The sequence below is a fragment of the Protopterus annectens genome, chromosome 1.part2, assembly GCF_019279795.1.
Source record: "Protopterus annectens isolate FY-2018-M chromosome 1.part2, PAN1.0, whole genome shotgun sequence".
NCBI lineage: Eukaryota > Metazoa > Chordata > Ceratodontiformes > Protopteridae > Protopterus > Protopterus annectens.
In genome coordinates this window covers 365,463,788-365,488,390 of record NC_056727.1, presented here as the reverse complement: position 1 = coordinate 365,488,390, position 24,603 = coordinate 365,463,788, and positions in this window count along the sequence as shown.

Below are 24,603 nucleotides of genomic sequence, written 5' to 3'. Positions count from 1 at the left end.
TCCATCCCCATCAATTGTGTTTTCCCCCACATGTGTCATACTCCGCCCCTGTATGCTTCTTGTTTGTCTTGTCTGTTAACCTCCCCAACCTACCTCCCCAAATATACCTACTTCCTGTACCTCACATTCCACTCTCACCTGAAAAAAAAATAAAAAAGGGCACTCTGTTCCCACAAAAAAATTATGCCCCATACATAGCTGCCCATTTTGCAGACATGTCTGCTGGACATGTCAAGTGATAATTAAAATTGGCTGTACAACATATTTTGTTGTCCTCACCCCTCTCTCAGGGGCTGAAGGTTTCAAATTTCACACCAAATTACACACATATGCACAGCTGTTGCTGATAAAGAAATAGGCAGTTATGGGCCTTCCCTACATCCTTCTGCAAATCCCGAGCTTGTTTTCCTACTGTCCTACCCTCTTTGTGCCCCCTTTTTCACCAGTTTCCTATCTCCCCATTTTCTTTTCTTTAAAAGAAATTAGCGTGGGTGTTAGCGAGAGTAAGCACTTTTAAACAGTAGTCAGCGGGTGTGCGCTTGTGTGCGCTTAGCTAAGCGTGTGCGCGAAGCTAAGCGGCACTGCTCATGCATGAGCTCTGCGCAAACCAGCGCAAACCCACTTACAACTGCTTAAAAGTGCCTTAGTCACTTTGAATGACAAGGCCTGTAGTCTGCTCAGCAGAAAAATAAAATTTCCCTGTCAGTCTCGAACCCAGGACCTTGGAAACACTAGTCTGCATGACTTACCCCTAAGCCATGACTGATATACTAGAACTTTGTGCTGAAAGCAATATATCATGAAATAGAAGGACTGAATGTAAAGGGAATATAGGAAGGCTATTACACAAAGCTTGTTTCTTGTATCTTTACTGGCAATTCTTGTGGAATTGCATTACACTAGTGTGATAAGAGAAACAGCCATGCTAGTAGGTACTAATGTTACAGTAGCACCTTGCAAACCCCACAGAGTATCAGAGCAGGATAAACATCACCATATTTGAATAGGTAAGAGGCCAGACCTCCCAAATGTGACTGATTTACAGGGATGTCCCTGATTTGCAAGCAAATGTTAACTGTGCCCCACTGACTCCCTGTGAAATTTACTAACAGTAGGCAGAAAGGTGGGGAATCCCACGTAATGGTAACTGTGAATAAGTTAAAGTAGACACTACTTGCTTGTCAGAAATGGTGTAGTAATACATATGCTCAAAATACCCCACAGTCACAACTGCAGAATATCTGCAATATATCACGGGTATATCCCACTGATATGTACCTGAGAGTATCTGAGGCCTGCAAGTGTCAGAAACACACAGGCATATCAGCCTGTCTGCTGTTACACACTCTGCGAATAGCTGTAGAACTGCTTCCACAAGCACACCCTCATGTAGGAGTACTACCCAGAAATATCAAAGGATGTAGCCATCTAATAAACTAAGGACAGTATAGCAGTTTACAAGCACTGCATGTGCCTGATATTCATAACTGTTAGTACAAAGTACAAGGCCCCACTACTGCTCAGCAGCAAAATAAGATACCCTTGTAAGTGTCAAACCCCACACCTTGGCCTCACCAGACTGCATGCAGTGCCACCAAACCACACAAAACATATAAGAAATTGCTGCTGAAAGAAATATATCATGCATTACAATGAGTGAATGTAAATGGAAAATAGGAAAGCCATAGCAACACATTCCAGTAAAGACAAATAGCAGGCCTTCAAGGAGTGAATGTAAAGGCTAAATAGTGAAGCCATAGCAAGAAATTGCAAGAGCTACTGTTGTATACCAGTTAATCCACAGGAAAGTACATACTCCCATGTAAACAGTATTAGCATTATTAGGTGTGAGTTAACATACACACTGAGAAGAATGAACTGGAAGAAGCAACAGTCAGGTTTCAGTACAACATGCATTTCAGTGGCTACAACACAGTCTTAGATATGAGAGACATACCAACCTTTTGACTCACACAACAGTGCCCACAGCAAACCAGCATGGTCCCTACCTTGAAAATGATGAAAGGCTTACGCCTACCTAACCTAACATTTTATAGCACTGTCCTGAAATCACAGTGAGAACTGCAATTACCACGCAGCAGGCTGCATGCAATTAGTAAATGCTGGCCAACAATTGGTGCAGAGGCCATCACATGCACATGTGCAGATACCTACAAAAGCAGCCTGTACTCCCAGTCGACACATGCAATAATATCATTGCAGCAACTGGAGGGAGAGAGTGAGAGAGAGAGAGAGAGAGAGAGAGACACCAAAAAAAAAAGCCATCAAGACAGTAGCAAGCCATCCAGCAGCAAGCCATCCAGCAGCAAGCCAGCCAGCCAGCAGCAAGCCAGCCAGCAAGCCAGCCAGCAGCAATCCAGCCAGCCAGCAGCAAGCCAGCCAGCAGCAAGCCAGCCAGCCAGCAGCAAGCCAGCCAGCAAGCCAGCCAGCAGCAAGGCAGCCAGCCAGCAGCAAGCCATCCAGCAGCAAGCCAGCCAGCAGCAAGCCAGCCAGCCAGCAGCAAGCCAGCCAGCCAGCAGCAAGCCAGCCAGCAGCAAGCCATTCTGCAGCAGGCCAGCCAGCCAGCAGTAAGCCATCCAGCAGCAAGGCAGCCAGCCAGCAGCAAGCCAGCCAGCCAGCAGCAAGCCAGCCAGCCAGCCAGCAGCAAGCCATCCAGCAGCAAGCCATCCAGCAGCAAGGCAGCCAGCCAGCAGCAAGCCATTCAGCAGCAAGCCAGCCAGCAGCAAGCCAGCCAGCCAGCAGCCAGCCAACAGCAAGCCATCCAGCAGCAAGGCAGCCAGCCAGCACCAAGCCATCCAGCAGCAAGCCAGCCAGCCAGCAGCAAGCCAGCCAGCAAGCCATTCAGCAGCAAGCCAGCCAGCAGCAAGCCAGACAGCCAGCAGCAAGCTATCCAGCAGCAAGCCATCCAAAAATCTGTCAGAAACAAAGGTAATGTAAACTACATAATCTAATAATCTACATACTGTGAACCCTCCATATGTGTTAGCAGTCTGTATCTATATGTATATGAAGATGTGCATAGGGCAAGGGACATACTGCAACTGTTAGTGAAGGCTGGACATACATATGTAGTTGAAGGTTGCTATGTGCACATATCAATGTAGGTTGTAGTACAACATACAATGTACAATGTAGGTTGTACAGTAATGGATGTTTAGAAGTATGTTAGTGTGTGTATGTGTATGTGTATATATAAATATATGTATATGTATATGTATATGTATATATATATATATATATACATAGAGAGGTATGTATAAATAGATAGACATATATAGATAGATAGATAGAATATGTATATACATATATATGTAATAGACACATACATATATAGATATCTATAGATACATACACATATACAGACAGATATAAATGACTATAGATATGTGTGTATATGAATATCTCTCTGTCTCTCTCTCTCTATATATATATACATATATATATATATATATATATATATATATATATATATATAGATATAGATATATATAGACTGAGAGAGGCACAGGTGAACAGATGTATTGCAACAGGTGCCTGGTGACAAAGGCATGGACTGAACACCAGTGTGGATACTGGAGTACCATACCCCATTCCAAAACACTTTAACCACTAACTACCACATAGGTGGTTGTCTGCCTACTACTGGAGGTGTCAGAAGGGAACATGGGAAACAAGTGTACAATAGCCTCCCCTTTGATATCCACAGTGGCACACTAGTCTTGTAATCCCTGTACATGGTACGTGTCATCACAAATGGTGTGTCAGCTAGGGAAATTTAGGTCACTGTACCCCTCTACACCTCACAATGTCCTACATGGTGTGTACCTCCCATGACAACTAAAGCAAGGGAAAAGGACACAGACATACCTAACAAAGAGTGATAATGCCCTCAAACACATTCCCTATGCAGAGTGACTGAAAAAACCACAGAGTGCCTTTCTTACTACCTACACAGAGGTTACCACTGCTGGATATACAGAGTTATGTCACACACATACCAGTTATCCAACCGCCATGGTAACACCTCACAATCTGTCCAGCCTAAATGACCTTTGGCCCTCATCCTTGTCACCGCAGTAAAGAGCACATGCTGGAGGTACAGGTTGCTATCCACAAATAAGCCATACCCTGAACTAAACCACCCAGCAGTAACAAGCAAGGCTCCTTATTAGTAGATGTCAGACATACCCGTGATGAATGCTATGCAGATAGGTCATATGCTGTATGAGTCACCCTCTGTGTAACTGTGTGACAGGAGCAAGTACAATCACATTACATGTGTCCCAAGGGGCAGGGTAGCATAACACTATGCTGCAGTAGGCCCAGGGCCAATAGAATAGTACCTACCTATGACACAATGCACACACATGTAGCCATTGCAATACCAACTATGTGAGGTGGAATGAGTGTGCCACTGACTGTGTGCAAGGTCTGTAATGGTGTGATTGCTCAGCATGACGTTGTGTCTGTCATGGTAGTGTGTGTCCTCGGTGTGAGGCCAGTGAAAGATGTGTCAGTTATTGGGATACAAACATACTACATTGCCATATGTTGTGCTGTGGTTCCCTGTATATGACTGTGGTGTAGGTAGGGGTATGGCAGCAAAGACTAGGGGGGATTACCATTGAAATTGTAACTGTGCATTGCATGCATTGCATGGGATGACAATATTCCCCATCCATTAGCTTGATGCATACCCCCAGTGTGAGGTTGCGCATTGGACCTCAGTGTGCCGAGTGCTGGTGTATACTAGCAGACACTGTCACACAGTTGTTGGCTGAGCACTGATATGTGTTAATTTACATGTGTATCCCCTGATAGACAGAAAGATGCTATATATGACAGTTCAGTGATATCAGTACAGTAGAGTATTATGTGTGCCATATTACTTGCTCACATATTTTTCTTTTCCTTCCAGGGTGATGGTGCTTCAGCACAACCCCTGTTATTCAGCTGCAGAGGATGAGGAGATACACCAGAGCCTGGTGCCGGATTTTTCCACACTTTTTTCCCGGAGCAGCCAGAACCAGCAGGAGAGGGCTGCACTGTGGCAAGACCTTGTCCATCAGGTAAATGACATAGGCATGCATAACCAGACATATGAGCAGGTACGCCATCACTACAGTGATTTAATTAGAAATGTCCGTCAGCGTGCGTCTGATATCCACAGACAACAGCTTGCCACAGGTGGTGGGGTACCTATCCACCCCCCCACCAGACTGGAGGAGCTCCTCCTAAGTGTTGTGGCTCCAGCCCAACAACAACAACATCCGCAGACTTGTGTCATGATGGAGGCTGGAGCCACCCAGCATGTGGACATGGAGTGTGCAGGTAACATTCCATATCTGTAGTTGAGTGTTGTCTGCACTGGTAGTTTATGCATGTGTGAAATGTGTACTGTGTGTGTAGCTGTTATCCTGGAAATTCTTGTGCAAGACTGATATTCTGAATATCATCAGTACACCTGTGAAAGCCAACTGTTGTACTACTGTACTGTATCATACTCACAGTATCAATGGCACAGTTGTGCCCACTGACAATAACTGTCTTATTTGTGCAGGTCCCTCTGGAGTTACAGCAAGGCAGCCAATCCATGCTGGTGAGTGTGTAATAACAATACTATTAATACTAATGATAATAATAGTAATAATACCCTCAAACAGTATTGTGTATGTGTTGGATTGCAGGTGTGTGTGTGTTTGTATCTCATGTACTGAGGCGTGTGCATGTGTGCATGTGTGCATGTGCATGTGTGCATGTGTGCATGTGCCTGTGTGCATGTGTGCATGTGTGCATGTGCCCGTATGCATCTGTGGTAACATTGTGTACACATTGTAAAATGTGTTTCCTGTCTTCCTCTCACAGGTTCTGATGTTGCTCTGTTGGCGTGCAGCAGGAAACCTGAAGCCACTGCTGGGGATAGTGATAATGATGATACATGTATCATACTCACAATACCAGGTTAGTGGCATTGCATGAAGTATCGGAGACCATCCATGTGCAACTAACAGTGGGAAAGACTGCTTTTCAGTTTATAGCATCCTACAGACCACCCTCTCAAAGTCAGGAATCCCACTCGGCTTTCCTGAAAACATTGGAGAACATGAAGATCTCTCCAAACACCATTATATTGGGCGACTTCAACTACCCAAACATTGACTGGGAGCACTACTCAAGCCCCAGCACCTTAGCCCAAAGGTTCCTGGAAATTATAAACTCAAATGCTATGGAACAACTAGTCACCACTCCCACAAGAGGGGACAACATACTAGACCTGATCATTACCAACATGGGGACTCTATGCTCCACACCAGAAGTATATCCCTCATTGGTAAGATCAGACCATAAATTAATTTCACTGGATGTCCACATCCCGACCCCACCCCAGCCCAGAAAACCACAGTGAAAAACTTCTCAAAAGCGAACTTCTCACCTCTCAAAACCGAAGTGGAATCCTTCAAGGCCCCAGGGCCAGTGGAAACTACGGCCCAAACTGCAGAATCCTATATAAATGCATTCTACGGACATCTCCAGGAATGCATGGATCATGCTATCCCAAACAAAACCAAGACCCAATCATCCAAAGGCAGGCATCCAGTCTGGTGGACCCCTGCCATAAATAAACTGTACAACAGAAGGAGGAAGCTACTACATGATAGAGCAAAATCCCTAATAGGGAAGGCATCGCTGATCAGTACTAGCAAAAAATTACGATCCCTCATAAAATCCTCCAAGGCCAGCTTCGAGAAAAGAATTGCACAGGACACCAAAGACAATCATAAGGCTTTTTTCAGTTATGTTAGAAACCTGGGATGCAACTCCCAGACTTGTTCTGAGTTGATTCTAAACAACAAAAAATACACTGAACCCACAGACATCGCCAATATCCTGGCAGACAGGTTCAGTGCAAATTTCCCTCCCTAAAAGAGCAAGTATCTATCCCAGCAGAGAGCTGCCTCCCAAACATCTCAGATGCTCAGGTGAAGGCTGCCTCTCCAAAGCAAAAAACACTGCTTCCATAGGACCAGATGGCATCCCAGGTTGTGTCCTACATGATCTCCAAGAGGAACTAATCCCTCAAATAAAACAGCTATACAATCTCAGCTTCACTACAGGATATGTGCCCACAGAATGGTGTACAGCAACAGTGGTCCCACTCCACAAAGGTGGAGCATCTACGGACCCTGGAAACTATCACCCCATAAGCCTGACTAGCTTAGTCTGCAAGGCTATGGAGAGGATCATCATGGAGCTCATAAACAAAGACATTGGGGACCTACAGACACTAGATCCTACCCAGTTCGGCTTTGTCAAGGGCAGATCCTGCCTTTTGAACCTGGTTGACTTCTTTGAAAGAGTCACCAAAGCCATAGATGAAGGGAAGGTAGTCCACACAGCCTATCTGGACCTTGCAAAGGCATTTGACACAATACCCCACTCGGGCATCATAGATAAGCTATCCAGCTTAAATATAAACCCCTATGTCACAAGATGGGTCGCAAACTGGCTCAAAGACAGAACCCACAGAGTGAGAGTTGCTGGAGCCATGTCAGACTCGAAACCGGTCACAAGTGGCATCCCACAGGGTTCTGTCCTGGGACCACTCTTGCTCGGTATATACTTTTCCGAGGTACAGGCAGATGTGGGAGGACTATGGCTCACCAAGTTCGCAGACGACTGCAAACTGGGCGCCATAATCAACTCTCCAGCTGACACAAACATCCTTCAAAAAGGTCTCACAGAGACAGATAACTGGTGCCAGCACCATGGTTTAAAGCTAAATGCCAAAAAATGTATAGTCATACCCTTTGGCAAAAACAATGTGCCCACAAATTACCACATAGGCGGAAACCCATTAAGTACAGAGAAAGTTATTAGGGACCTGGGGACCCAAGTTGATAGCAATCTCTCCTTTGAAAACCACATTGCCAAAGTGGTTAGAAAGACCTTCTACATAGCCCACCTCATCACGAAGGGTTTCACATCTAGATCAAGAGAGGTAATCGTGCCTTTATTCATCCCTCATCAGGCCCATCATAGAATACAATGCCCTTTTTGGGATGTACCTTACCCGACACCTGCAGCAATAAGAAAGACCCCAAAAGTATCTCACCAAGAGGATCAAGGGTCTGAAACAGATGCCATATGCTGCTCGGTTAAAAACTCCAGCTCTACTCAGTTGCATACCGCCTACTTGAGGCGATCTATGCCTGACATACAAAGCTATGTCAAATCCAGAATTAATGGACATGCTCCACCTCAGTAAATCTAAATCCCTTAGAGCCACACTGAGGGACTTGAACCTCAGCATAGAAATAAATAGAACTTGCTGGAGGGACAGGTTCATAACCCAGAGGCTCTGCTCTGGAATAGAATTCCAGTTCATGTGAGGTAGAGCACCTCACTGAATCTCTTCAAGAAGAATCTCGATAAGTGGATGGGAGATCGTAGGTTTGTCCCAGGGATTACTCCCGTGTCATGATTAGACAGAGGCACAGTAAACTAAACCTTAAAAAGGGCACAGTATACTCAAATCAAGGGGTGGCGTAAGCCATACAGAATCGGGCTAGGCTTATAATTGCCCCAGGGCAGATAGCCTAGTATGAACCTATGAACCTATGTGTAATGGGACAGGGAGGTGTGACAGGGTCTGTTGTTGGTCAGCCAATCGACAGTACACAGCAGTCAACCCCATCAATGCGCACAGTCATCCTGCCGATACATCCATTGTCACCAATGTCCTTAGCTGAGGGACAGCATACAGTGGGCATTGACCAGGGTAATGTGGTATCATTGGCACATGCACCCCCTCACAGCAGCCATGGCCAGAGTCCTGACATGGTAACACACAGGCAGATGTCCAGGGGTTCTCGTGGGAGCATCTGTGGTCCTACTGCCCCTGTCAGACGGGCCCACAGAGGTCTTTCAACCTCAGCTATGTTCCGGGCTAAAATGCAGGCACAGGCACGTATAAAACAGTACACCAGACAGGGTCTGAGGGAGCTTAGAGCACATCGCACTGCTATGAATGACATTATGCGTGACGTAGCGGCTGCCATCTGTACTGTCGGCGAGGTCATTGACAGATGTTGGGGGGACACATTAGATCTGTTCCACAACTACATGTCCATGAGCCAGGGCAATGCAGGACAGTTGAGGCGTCAATGTGGATGTATGCCAGCAGCATCAGCAGCTGGCAGTCGTCGTGGATGACAACAAACCCGCAGCCGCTCCCATAGTGCCAGTACCAGTCCCAGCAATGCTGGGTCTGTGCTGTCATCAGACCGCCCTAGAAGACCACGTGCACGTGGCTCTGCACAGTCCCAGCAGGGACATGTGTCCAGTCATCATCCAACTGCCTCTGATGACAGTACCCAGTCTGGCTTAGTACCTGATACTGTCCGTAGCATCCCTGCCAGGCACAGGTACCATGTCCATGGCCAGAGACAGTGATCTGTATGACCTGGCAGGTACAGTCTGTGGCTGTCCACAAACACCCGTATATGGCAGCCATGAGGTGGAACTGTGTGCATGCATACACACATGCATAATGCTAGCACTTAGGGCTAACACATACACACACACACTGCAACAACATTGCCACATGTTGTACTGTTGTCCCTCACTAACACACACACACACATACATGTCGATTGGATGTGTCAATGGCAGACTCTGGCATACCAAGTACACACCCTGTGCATATGATGAAACTGTGCCACCTCCTGCAATCTGTAACATTGATGCAGGAACAGGATAGCATGGTGCTGATGCACAGGGTGACTACATAGAACTGTAGTAATATTATCATGTTGTTAACAGTACAGTGTAATGATATCATTGTAGGTATATCCCAGCATGCCTGATGCATTAACAGTATGATTGTCATTGTAGTTTTTTATACACCAGTGTTAATTCCAACAGTGTAATGTCTGCGCATCTTGGCATTCTGGTGGTAAGGCTGAAAACACAAACCCACCTACATAGGTAGCACAGGGGATAAGAAAATGGAAGTAATGTTACTCAATGCCAGACATGTAAATCGCAAGATGCATGCAGTCCAAACTCTACTCAGCATGGAGAATGCTGATATCTGTGCAGTAATAGACAACAGGTTCAAGACTCCCAAGAGCACCCTAGCACTACCAGGTTACACCTCATACCATGCTTTACAGCCCCAAAACATGAAACTAACTATGAAAGGAGGGTGAGTATCAATAAATGTCAAGGATACCCACACCCCCAGGTTGGTGCCACACCATGAAGCATCACAGACTATCCACGTGCAACTAACAGTGGGTAAAACTGCCTTCCAGTTCATAGCCTGCTACAGACCACCCTCCTAAACCCAGGAAACCCACTTGGGTAAAACTGCCTTCCAGTTCATAGCCTGCTACAGACCACCCTCCTAAACCCAGGAAACCCACTTGGCCTACTTAAGAACACATGAATATATGAAGGTGTCTCCAAACAACATTATATTGGGCAACTTCATCTACCCACACATAGACTGGGAGCATTACTGTAGCTCCAACACCCTAGGCCAAAGGTTCCTAGAATTCATAAACTCAAATGCTATGGAACAACTTGTTACCACTCTCACAAGAGGGGAAAACATACTGCACCTGATCATCACCAACATGGGGACTCTGTGCTCCAGACCAGAAGTGTATCCCTCACTGGTAAGATGACACCATAGAGTAATCTCACTGTATATTCACATACCAACCCCAGCCCCTGCACAGAAAACCACAGCGAAAAAGTTGTGTAAATCAAATTACACACAGCTCAAAACCGAGACAGAGGTGGAATCCTTCAAAGCCCCTGGGCCTGTGGGAAATATAGCCCACACTGCTGAATCCTTTATAAATGCATTCTATGAACACCTCCAGGAATGCACAGATCATGCAATTCCAAATATAACCAAGACCCAATCCTCCAAAGACAGGCATCCTTTCTGGTGGACCCCAGCCACATAACAGAAAACAATAGAAGGAGGAAGCTACTACATGATCGACCAATATCCCACAAAGGGAAGGCATCTCTAATCAGTATTTGGACAAAAATTACGGGCACTTATAAAATCGTCTAAGGCCAGCTTCAAAAGAAATATTGCACAAGACACAAAGGATAATCACAAGGCTTTCTTTACTTATGTTAGGAATCTGGGTGGGAATTCCCACCCACATATGCTCAGAAGTTGTCCTAAATGATACAGAATACACCTAAGCCACATACATTGCCAACATCATTGCTGACAGGTTCAGCACAAACATCTCACCCCCCTCCCCACTACAAGGGCAAATATATATCCCAGCAGAGTGATGCCCCCCTGACATCTGAGATGCTCATTCGCCCTCTCCAAAGCAGAAACACAGCATTGATGGGGGCAGACAGTGTCCCAGGCTGCATCCTACATGAACTCCAAGAAGAACTAAACACAAACATAAAAGTACTGTTCAATCCCAGCCTTACTACAGGATATGTAGCCAAGGAGTGGCATACAGCAAAAGTGACCCCTCTCCACAAAGGTGGTGCCTCAACGGATCCTGGGAACTATTGCCCTGTACACCTGACTAGCTTGGTCTGCAAAGCTATGGAAAGGATCATCATAGACCTCATAAATTAAGTTATTGGGGCCCTACAGACACTGGATCCTACCCAGTTCGGCTTTGTTGAGGGCACATCCTGCCTCTTAAACCTGGTTGATGTCTTTGAAACAGTCACCAAGGCCAGTGATGAGGGGAAGGTGTTCAACACAGCCTACCTGGACCTCGCAAAAGCCTTCGATACTCAGGTATATTTCTCGGAGATACAGGCCAACACAGAAGGACTGTGGCTGAGCAGGTTCACAGATGACTGCAAACTGTGCGCCATAATCAACTCACCAGCCAACAGAAGCATGCTACAAAAGAACCTCATAGAAACAGGCAGCTGGTGCCAGAGCCATGGCCTCAAGCTAAACGCTAAAACCTATATAGTCATCCTCTTTGGCAAAAACTAAGTGACCACAACTTAACACATAGGTGGTAAGCCATTAAGTACTGTGCACATGATTAGGGACCTGGGGATCCGAATTGATAGCAAACTGTCATTTGACAACCACATGGTTGTAGTGGTTACACAGACAGTTTATGTAGGCCACCTAATCATGAAGATATTCACAGCTAGATCACAAGAGGTCATCATGCCTCTTTAGTCATCCCTCATCAGGCCCATAATTGAGTACAATGCCCCTTTTGTGGTGTACCTTACCAGACACCTGACCTTCAGCAACTGGAAAGTCCACAAAAGTACCTCACCAAGGGGATCAAAGGGCTCAAACAGATGCCTGACATATAGAACCATGTCCAACCTGGAATTAATGGACATGCTGCACCTCAGAAAATCCAAATCCCATGGAGGTATGTGCTCGTGACACTTCCACCTCAGCAGTTACATAAATAGGACATGCTGGAGGGACAGCTTCATAACCCAGAGGCTCCCTTCACTCTGGAATAAAATCACAGTCCAGGTTAGGCAGAGTCCCTTAATAACTCTCTGCAAGAGGAATGTTGCTGACTGGATGGGAGATTGTAGGTTTACCCCGGATATCACTTCTGTGTCACTGTTACACAGCGGCTGAGTATACTAACCTGGAAAAAGGCCATATCAAAATTAATTTAACATGGGTGTCAAAAGACAAACACAGTCTGGATAGGCTTATAACTGCCCTAGGGCAGATAGCCTAGTATGAACCTATGAACCTATTACATGATGTATCCTCAACTGATACACAGATGTAGGAAACCCAGTGTCAGTGATATCCCTGCAGTACTACACTATACCAGTAGCCATTCTTACTGAGCCACACACATCACTGTGAAGAATGCTGCTTGGCATATAGCAGTCTCACGTACATGCCAAAACACTAGCGATATGTTAATCCATGACTGGAAGTGTATACAGTGGCCTACAATGCATTCTGCACATGACACACATGACCACCACATGGGTATCATACAGATGGATACCTGTTGTCCAAGCCATGCTCTATGACTATAACGCAACTGTAACTTTGTCATCAGCATGCACTTAACATAGTATTCCAGTAGTACCATGTAGGTGGCAGCACCCATCATGTAGAACGGGTAATGGTGTGTACATATGGATGTGTTTTCTTGTCTATCCTGTGATATTCACATTTCCAAAGGTATTGTGCAGTCCCTTGGTGTATCGCCTAAGCAAGAAGGTGTCTTTATGCATATCAGCAACAGTTGCCATACACCTACACTGGATGTCCATTACTCACAGACTTTGCTGTGTTATAACATGTGTGACATATACTCCAGACATGAACCCTCACCCACATTAATATATCACAGCTTTCATGAGTGTGTGTCATCCAGTTGGCCTGGGACACAGATCACTGCAGTAGCCTGCATTGTCAACAACACACATGTATGGCGTACAGTCTGGGAATCTGCAGGACATGCTGGCACAGGTAACAACTGTATTCACATGAGGCAGGCTTCACACATAGGAACTATTTAAGGTCACAGGTACATATCTCTATGTGGCACACATACCTGATGTGTGCATTGAAATTACTGTTATAATTATATGTCATACCATAATAAAAGCAACACCCACCACACATTGACATACTGTGTGATAAAAACACACATGGCATTTGTAGGATTCAAACCCCTACCTAACTATGTTATGACACTTGAGAGAGATGCATTAGCAGAGCGCACTATTCGCATTACTGGGTGGTTTCCCTTCTCCTGCTATACTTATAGGGTGCTGACATCATCAGTCTTTACAAACGGGAATGTACATCATGTAGTGTGTTATTCCAGTTGCCAAAAGGTCCATTTCTTTCAAAGAGAATTGCACACACGCTGCCCCCCACCCCCAAAGCATTTGCAGGACTCAAACCCCTACCTAACTATGTTATGACACTTGAGAGAAACGCATTAGCACAGCGCGCTATTCAAATTACTGGGTGGCCTTTCTTCTCTTGCAGTAATTATAGGGTGCTGACATCATTATTTAGAAAGAGTTATGTACATCTATTACTATCCCTCAGTATGGGGGATAGAATATCTATACATTAACAGACGCCTACTTCAGGGTCACATATGCACATCAGCACTGCCAGGTTATGTTTTATACCATGCTTCGTGACCACAGGACTTGTAACACACAACACAACCAGGGGGTGTATCCATATACATCACAGATACACACACCTCTCGGTTGTTACCACTGCACTAAGCATGACAAGCCATACATATACAACTAGCATTGTGCAAAACTGACTTTTGGTTTGGTGTGTAGTTCAGACCACCCCTCCCATATCCAGGAACCACACTTGGCTTCCCTGGGAACAGTGTAGGATATGAAGGTGTTCACATACACCATTACAGTGGTTAACTTCAGGTACAGGAATACTGAGTGGGGGAACTACTCAGGCCTCAACAACATCACCCTACAGCCAGTACAATTTGTGAATCCATGTGCTATGGCAGAACCAGACACCACAGCCACAAGGGGGAATACATATTGGACCTGACCATCAGCAACATGGGGACTCTATGCTCCACACCAGAGGTAGACCACCATTGTTAATATCTGATCATAACCAACCTTCCCTGGACGCCCATATCCCATCCCCACCCCCAGGCAAGGAAATAACTGCAAACAAAGTATTTCTCAAAAGAAGACTTTGCACTTGTGAAGACTGGGGTGGAATACTTCAAAGGCCCCATGCTGGAGGATTATACATCCCAATCTGCAGAATCCTTTACAAATGCATTCTATGAGCATCCGGAAGGTTTGCATTGATCATGCTATCCCAAATAAAACCAAGACTCCTCCACAACAGGAGACCTGTCTGGTTTACACCAGCCATATATAAGCTGTACAACAGAAGGAGGGAGCTAATACGTTACAGAGCAATATCCCACAGAGGGATGACATCTCTGAACAGTATTGGCAAGACACTTCAATCCCTCACAATCATCACTTGCAAGTTTTGACAGTGAAATTGTCCAGACACTGCAGATAAGGCTCCCCTCACTCAGGAATTGAATCCCAATTAATGTTAGACATAGCCCCTCACCAACCCTCTTCCAGCAAACTCCAGCCACATGGATGTGACATTGCAAATTCAACCCCTGGGATCTCCACTGCGTTCCTGCTTGACGGAGGCACAGCACACTAGCCTTAAACGGTGCCTTCTGTGACCTACTTTACAGAGGCACAGTGGGCTACTGTACTGGGGAGGCAGACACCAAATACACTCTGGCTAGGCTTATGTATTCCCTAGGGCAAACAGCCTAGTATTGACCTCTACACCCATATGTTTATGTTTCGGATGCACAATATTTGTTGCAGAGAAACTGTTTGCAGGTCTTTATTGCCATAGCTTTCCCTGTTTCTATGAACAACTTGTGTATCTGTGGAAGATTTTTGAATATGAGAGGGTTCCACTATATTACTTATGTCTCTGTTGTCATTTAACTGTGTGCACTGGGCAGATTGCTGCATTGTGGTAGGTTCCTGGCTTAACACATACAAATGCCAGATATGTGTGGCCAACTGCTATACTGAGATATGGCCTAAGTGTGTGAGCATGCCCAGTTCAGGCTTTCCATGGTTTGTTGCCTGACATATGTCTCATTTATCAAAGTGTGTGAGCATGTCCAGTGTGACCTTTCCATATGTTGAGATCTGAGGTCCACCACATTTGTGGTTGTGTGTGAACTTGAACAATATTTGACATTTATAGTTGTGTGTTCGAGGTCATGTTGTGTTCTTACTGCCCAACTGCTTTGTGTCTGAACCCAACAGGGATTATGCTGTGCCTGCAAGGTTTCCATGGGATAGTTTGCATACACTTGTCAACATTCTTTCATACTGACCAAACACTGTAATATTGTATAGTGTACTGGATCAGTCCTTTCACTGTGGTGGACAGTATCCTGGGTTTCAGTCCTATCACTGCTTTAAATATTCATACTGAGCACACCAGACTGGTTAAGGGCCAGTTGTGCAAATATGATCATGTTGCATTTTGTTCAGCTATGGCCTACTTAAACCAGGCTTGTCCAACATTAGTAGTGTATTCCGCAACTGGAGTGGACATTGAGAAACACTAGGCTATGTGCCCTAGGCCATTTCTAATCCTAGTCAGAGAGTGTGTTTGTCCTTCAACACACATTTTAATTGGAGTTTGCCATGACATTTTTCAAGGTTAGTATACTGTGCCTCTGTCTAACCGTGACATAAAAGTGATACCCAGGGTAAACCTACAATCTCCCATCCACTCAGCAAGATTCCTCTTGAAGAGAGTCAATGAGGGACACTCTGCCTAACCTGGACTTGGAGTTTACTCAAGAGTGGAGGGAACTTCTGGGTTATGGATCAATCACTACAGCATGTCCTATTTATGTCAGTGATGAGGTTCAGGTCTCTTGTGCATAGCTCACTGGCATTCAGATTTTACAAGGTGCAGCATGTGCATTGATTCCAGCTTGGACATGGCTTTATACATCAGGCACAGATCGCCTCTGGGCAGGCAGTATGCCAATGTGTGGAGCTGCAGTTTGTTTAATCAGGCAACACCTGGCATCTGTTACAGCCCTTTGATCCTCCTGGTGAGGTACTTTTGGGTCTTTCCAGTTGCTGGAGGTGTCTGCTAAAGTACATCCCACAAGGGCAATTGCACTCAATTGTGAACCTGATGAAGGATGACTGAAGAGGCACGATGACCTGCCCTGATCTAGATGTGAATACCTTCATGATTAGGTGGGTATATGAAATGTTTCTCTAACCACTACGGCCACATGATTGTCAAATGCAAGATTTCTATCAACTTGTGTCCCCAGGTCTCTTATTTCTTCTAAAGTACTTAATGGGTTAACACCTATGTGGTAATTGGTGGGCACTTACTGTTTTTCCAAAGGGGATGACTATACACTTTTCTGCATTTAGCTTGATGACATGGCTCTGGCACCAGTTGTCTGTTTCTATGAGGCCCTTTTCTAGGATGCTTGTGTCAGCTGGAGGGTCAGATATGGCACCCAGTTTGTAGTCATCTGCAAACTTGTTCAGACACAGTCTTTCCATGTTGGCCTGTACCTCTGAGAAATATATACCACACATGGGAGGTCCCAGGACTGAGCCTTGTGGGATGCCAGTTGTAGCTGGTTTGGAGTCTGACATGGCTGCAGCATTTCTGACCATGTCAGTTCTGTCCTTGAGCTGGTTTGCAACCCATCTACTGACATAGGGGTTTATATTTAAGCTGGTGAGCTTATCTATAATAAACAAGTGGGATATTGTATGGAAGACTTTTGCAAGGTCCAGATAGGCTGTGTGGACCACCTTCCCCCTCATCAATGGCCTTGGTGACTGTTTCAAATGACTCAACCAGGTTTAAGGGGCAGGATCTGCCCTTAAGAAAGCCACACTGGTTAGGGTCCAGTGTCTGTAGCTCCCCAATATCTTTATTTCTGAGGTCCATGATGATCCTTTCCATAGCTTTGCAGACCAAGCTAGTAAGGATTCTGGGGTGATAGTTTGCAGTATCCATTCAGTCACCACCTTTGTGGAGAGGGACCACTGTTGCTGTACACTGCTCTTTGGGTACATATCCTGTGGTAAGGCTGAGATTGAGCAGTAGTTTTATTTGGTGTTCAATTCTTCTTGGAGTTCATGTTGGACACAGCCCAGGACAGCATCTGGTCCCATTAATGCTGTGTGTTTTGCTTTGGAGACGCTGGCTGTTACCTGAGCATCTGCAATGTCAGGAGGACAGCACTCTGCTGGGATAGATATTTTGCCTTTTGGTGGGGGGGGGGATTTTGCCCTGAACCTGTCAGGTTGGATGTTGGCAATGTGTGTGAGTTTGGTGTATTGTTTTCATTTTGGACTAATTCTGAGCATATCTGTGAATTCCCACCCAGGTTCCTACCATCAGTTAAGAAAGCCTTGTGATTATCCTTAGTGTCCTGTGCAATTTTTATCTTGTAGCTGGCCTTAGAGGATTTTATGTGTGGCCATAGTTTTTTGTCATAATACTGATCAGAGATGACTTCCCTTTTTGGGTTTTGCTCTATCATGTAGTAGCTTCCTCCTTCTCTTGCATGGTTTGGTAATGGCTGGGGTCCACCAGGCCGGATGCCTGCGTTTGGAGGATTGGGTCTTGGTTTTATTTGGGATTGCATAATCCATGTATTCCTGAAGGTGTTCATAGAATGCATTTATAAAGGGTTCTGAGGTCTGGGCCATATTCTCCACAGGCACAAGGGCTTTAATGGATTCCACCTCAGTTTGGAGGAGTGCAAAATTTGCCTTACACAAGTTTTTCACTGTGGTTTTCTGGCCAGGGACTGGGGTCGGGATGTGAATATCCAGTGAGATTACTCTATGGTCTGATCTTACCAGTGAGGGATACACTTCGCGTCTTGTGCATAGAGTCCCCATGTTGGTGATTATCATGTCCAGTATGCTTACCCCTCTTGTGGGAGTGGTAAGTTGTTCCATAGCATTTTGGTTTATGAATTTTAGGAACCTGTGTCCTAGGGTGTTGGAGCTAGAATAATGCTCCCAGTCTATGTTTGGGTAGTTGCAGTTGCCCAATATAATGTTGTTTGGAGAGACCTTCATATTTTCATGTGTTCTCATGTAGGCCAAGTGCGGTTCCTGGATTTAAGAGGGTGGTCTGTAGCAGGCTACAAACTGGGAGGCAGTTTTAGCCACTGTTACTTGCCCGTGGATAGTCCGTGCTGCTTCTTGCTGTGACACCAACCTGGGGATGTGGTTATCCTTGACAATTATTGATAGTCACCCTCCTTTTGTAGTTTGTTCCATGTTTTGGGGCTGTAAAGCATGGTATGAGGTGTAACCTGGTAGTGTTAGGGTGCTCTTGTGAGCCTTGAACCAGGTTTCTGTTACTGCACAGATATCAACATTCTCCATGCTGAGGAGAGTTTGGACTGCATGCATCTTGCAATTTAGGCTTCTGGCATTGGGTAGCATTACTTCTAGTTTCTTATCCCTTGTGATACCTATGGAGGTAGGTTTGTGTTTTGAGCCTTCCCTATTCAAGGCATTATGGGGGTGACAACAAGCTTTGCCAGTATCCAAAAGGTCAGGGGTGATAGGTGCAAGCCATCCCTAGCAGGTGGAGCATCATGCCTTGCTCAGCATGTCATCCCAGGCTGACAGGCATTGGATCCCCTTTGACTAACAGCAATACTTAAGCCAATTGTTGTAATTGATCATCTTGGCTTCATATTGTGGCATCATGCTTGGTGAGGGTAGTATGTTAGTCAGGGTCATCAAGTTTGCATATACTACATGGTGTTACATTGCTTAACACATGGCAATCATGCCTCAGGTGGTGCTGCAGGGCTGCCTATGTTGGATGCACATACTACACTCCCTGTACATGTTTGAAAGCAGGTTGTGTCAACTTAGGCATCCCTTTTACTATATGTGTGAGTCAGAGAGAGGTATCATTTCCAGGGTTCCTACTGAGCCAGTGTATATGCTATGCATTGCCTCTTTGCCAAGGCCAAGGCATACTGGGCACACCTCCTTCTGCCTACTGGGGCAGGCTCAGGTTGTTCCTCCTCCGAGTCACGCTCTGCCTGTGATGGCCTTGGCAATGGTGGGGGGCTGTTTGGCCCGGGCCTAAGCTGGTCCTGCTGCAGCTGTTTTCACAGAATCATATTATGTAGCATAGCACATACCATGACAATTTGGGTACATGTAGTTGGTGAGTACTGCAAGGCTCCACCAGATGTGTCTAGGCACCGGAACCGTGACTTGAGCAGCCCAAACACACGCTCTATTACATTACGTGTTTGTGCATGTGCCTCATTATGGCGTTCCTATTCAGGTGTGTGTGCATTTCTGATGGGTGTCATCAGCCACGGCTCCAGTGCATAACCAGCATCCCCCAGTAGGTGACCATGTGGGATGTCCTCATTGGCAAATGTCTGGTACAGCTGCGTCAGATGCCAGATATGGGAATCATGGTAGCTTCCAGGGCAGCCAGCACACACATTCAGTAATATGCCCTGGGCATCACACACAACCTGGCAGTTGATGGAGGGGAAGCCCTTGCGGTTGAAGTAGACCCTACCCCGCACACCGGCTGGTGCTTTGATGCGTATGTGCGTGCAGTCTATTGCACCCACTACCTCAGGGTATTCCACTATTTGCTGGAAGAGATGCATATTGCTGGCCAATACCTCATGGGAATTGGGGAAATATACATGATCACCGACGTGCTGACATGGTATCCAGGAACTGGTGCAGTACCCTGGATGCTGATGCCTGTGATATCCCCATCATATCACCAGTTGGTCTCTGGAAGGTACCTGTTGCTAGTATTCTTAGGCCAACACATACCTTGGTTTCCACTGGGATGGGTTCCTCTCTGTTGGTTCTGTGTGTGAGGTGTGGCCTGCACAGCTCAACAATTTGCTGTAGGAAGTCTCTGTCCACTCTATAGCGCTCCACTATCTCCAGCTCATGTAACCCCTGGTAGGTGACCCTGGGCCTGTACAATCTTCTCCGTCTCCTCACTGTGGGTTGTCTGGCAGCATTTGCATTGTCACCACCCTCAGCATGTTGCATATGTTGCCTTATAACAGCTATGGCATCCCCTAGCATTTTTTGTCTGAGTGAGGGTTTTTCATTTTTCACTTGTAATAGCTTACTCCAGTGTTGCAGTGTCTCTTGAGAGAAACATACTGCACTGTTGTTTGCAGAGTTTTAAGTGCTGGGCTGGGCTACTGTTCTGCCTGTGTAATTGCCTGCTTCTGTTTGTTTTCACCTGTTACCTCTGCTAGTATTCCCTAGTAGCTTCCTACAATTTCTTCTGCTTCCTTTTTCCTTTCTGTTTCCTCAGGGGGGGCGACGCGCAAACAAGCGCAAACACACTCACAGCAGCTAACATGCGCGCACACATGCTTAGATGGACTAAAACTTGCTTATTCGGGTTTAAACGTGTGTACAGCAGTGCAAATGAGCTAAAAGGTCTTTATACAAGTGTCTACATGCTTACTCCAGCTTAAATGCGCGCACTCGCACTTACACGCGCGCACCCTATCTTACTCAGGCCTCCAAGCGCGCACACGCGCGCATGCACAGCCAGCAAGAAACTTTGGTGTTATCCACAGTGTACACCTTCCATTTCTTGGTTTTCCCATGTCTACTTCTTGACACACTTCTTTCCATGATGTGTGACTGACAGCTTTCACATGCCACTCTGCGCCACTGAGCTGCATTTCTTTCATACATACCCCCCCCTATGATGTCACCTATCTCTTACTCTGTTACTCCCCCTTACCCTACTCCTACACTCCAGGGATTGTGCTCATTAGCTATGCAAAAGTGCAATTCACTATCCTAACACTCATTTACATAGGATTGCCTACTAATGCTTAGTTACATGTCTTACACTGAGCTTCCCCCCTTAGCAACCCCTAGTCGGTGGTCATGTTGTTTTCAGCCTGCTATTCCCTTACATTGTAAATTCAATTAAATTTTTATTTTTCAGTTTTTTTTCAGTGCAGCCCGTTTGCACGGTGCTGTGCTAAAAAAAACAAAAAACATTTTTATTTTAATTTTCCATGGGGGCACGTTGCCAGTGGCCACATATTTGGCCATTGGCATGCTTCCCGGAACATATGCAACCTTTATTTGCAGCTGACAAGGCTCCATTGTGCTATTTGCAGAACAGTACTCAGTCGTCAATGGAGTACATTTCTGCAGATAACACGGCTCTTACACGGACAGGTTTGTGCTTCCTGGATCGCAAAATTACCTCATTTGCATGCCTTTCGGCTGCAAGTGAGGTAATTTGCATATCCAAGCCCTGTCCATGTAAGAGCCATTTTAGGAGCTCTCTTACACGGCCCTACAGGCTGTTCGTGGATCGCTCGTCGGACATGATGGGTGCATGGAGTCTTACACTACTCTTAGACTCCGTGCAAGCCATCGTGAATCCTGCCCATTGTTTTGCAATATTGTGAAATTATTATATGCATGGTTTGCATAGCTCAAGCAATATCAAGAAAGAAAACAGCAGTATACTATCCCCCTCATATTATGCATCATTTGGAAAGCTCTTGAACAGGTGAACAATTCTGCCATGACATCTTGGCTCTGTCTTGCACGCATAAAGAAATATAACCCTTTGACTATAACACCAGTATTTTTTATTTTGGCAAACAAAATACAGGTTTTCTTTCACAACTCTGCAATATATAATCAGCATCTGCAGACAGACTTTTATACTAATACCATTGTATAGCCCATTGTCTACCTAATAACTGTTATATTTCACTTTTTTAATTCATATTATCTATCAGATATTGTACATCTAATGACATGTACCTTCAGAAGTGGATTTTGGAGATATTCACTTAGGAAGCAAGTGGTTTCCTGGCTTAGAAGATCCCAGGAAGTAAACGTTTTAATTAGCTTCCTGATTATCAGAATTAAATTAGTTAAAGGTAGCTAATTTCATAGGCTGGGGATATGCTGAGCTGGGTCCTGTCCCTCTAATAAGTCACTTGTGGATGTCAGACTCAGGGTTGCTTACCATTTTGCTCAAATAAAACCACATCTCACTAGATCAATAACCTTTAAGAGTTTTGAAAAACACGTTATGGTGGTCTTCTTACATGGCTGTAAAGAGACAGTCACTGGGTGTAATAAGAACCGTGCTGCATCTCAAAAGGCATGTTCCTTAAGCCAAACACGTCAAGCCCTCCAGAAATGTAGTGAGCAGACATACAAAGGAACCTTTTAATGGTCTGCCCTTATTTAACAGAATTACAGTTAACATCCTCCTATAAGCCAAGTAGTCTTTTCTGTTCTCATCTGTGGATATACCAGTGACTCACCAGTGTTTTCTATCTACTTTGTTCTTGCAAAGAGGTTGCAGGATTGATTTGTGGTATAACTGAGAAAACTATTCTGATGGCACAGCTGAAGTTCCATAAACATCACTGCACTGCTTACAACTACTTTTCCCAGGTGCAATAAAGTCAGGACTAAATTAATCTATATTTCCATGATTACTTTAATTTCCTTTATTATTTTAGCTTCCACATTAATACTATGAATAAGGTAACCAAATTGTCTTTGGAACAACACAGGATCATAAATTAGCAGTCGGCAACTATTCAGTGCTTTGTTACATTAACATGTGTAGCGTACCTCTTAACTGTCCAGGATTGTGCAGAATTTCCAGATTTTTGTCTCATATTTTTGGTTTATTCTTTATCAGTTGTTTGTCTTTCTGGCAAATCATTGAGGAGTGATGTTATTAAATAATGACAGGCATTTGAATTTCAGACTGCATACCCATAAGAAACTACATTATTTTATGATGTGTAGTAATCTTGCAGCTATTCACAACCTTTCTAGTTGCCTGGCACATTGTAATAGGAAATATGCCCAATATGAGTCTCTCTCATTAGATTACTAATACTAATGTGTGCAGAAAATTTATAGAGACTGTTCTAATACTGATGTCTTGGAATGAGATCTTTATACTACTGACAGAAGTGACCTGGTGAGATCACCAAAGTCATTACTTATGGAAAAAGAATGACTAGCTAATCAACCCCAGCCAAATCAGCAACCTAAGTCAACTAAAAAAAATATAATACATACCTGAGCAGCGAAAACCCAGAGTCACAAAGCATATGACAAGATTTCCACTACCTTCAGTATACTAGCATTCAAGGCAGGGAATCTAGCCAAACAGTGAGTATATGACAGTCCACATGCAATTAACTGTGGATATGAATAAGGTATACTGAACAGCAACAATTTGTTTTTCTTCAGGTAATGAATGATTTGATGAACTGACCTAAATTCCAATGACTATTTCAGAGTATTAACAGTAACTGTTGGTATTATGGAGTCTATGGGCCAGATTCAGGAAGCCTCCGTGTAAGAGTTATAACTCTTACACGGAGGCTGCAGTTAAACTGTGTGATGTCAGCATGTCATGCATATGCATGAGGTGCATGAGGCATGCTGAATCACACCAGTAACTCTTACACGGTCCGTGTAAGAGAGTAGAAGCGTGTCTGTAGGCTAAGCTCTGCAAGTGGACACGCCCGAAAACTAGAATGGCTGAAAGTAAACAGCCACGAGAAAGGCCATGAAAATGTGAATAAACACACTATACAACACATGCCCCGACTGGCCATCAGTGTATAAAGTGAAGAGATGTCATAAAAGTAAATGAAAACCTTTTTTTTTTTTGTTAAACCCAGAATGTTTGCTACTGTGTGCTGGTGTGCTACTAGCGCAATCACAGTTAGCAGTCAGTGGAAAAGGATATAAGAACTAAATATGCAAAGTAAGCCAAGAAATAATAGCTTAGTGGTAGAGTACCTGCCCTATGAGTAGGCAGGCAGGGTTCGAGCCCCTACAACAACCTTTTTTTTATTTTTGTAAATAAGCACTAAAAAGCCCCAGACAGTATTGTACAAATGTAAATGTATTCCCTTTGTAAAATGGAATGAAACAGAGCATATATTTTGAAGTAACATA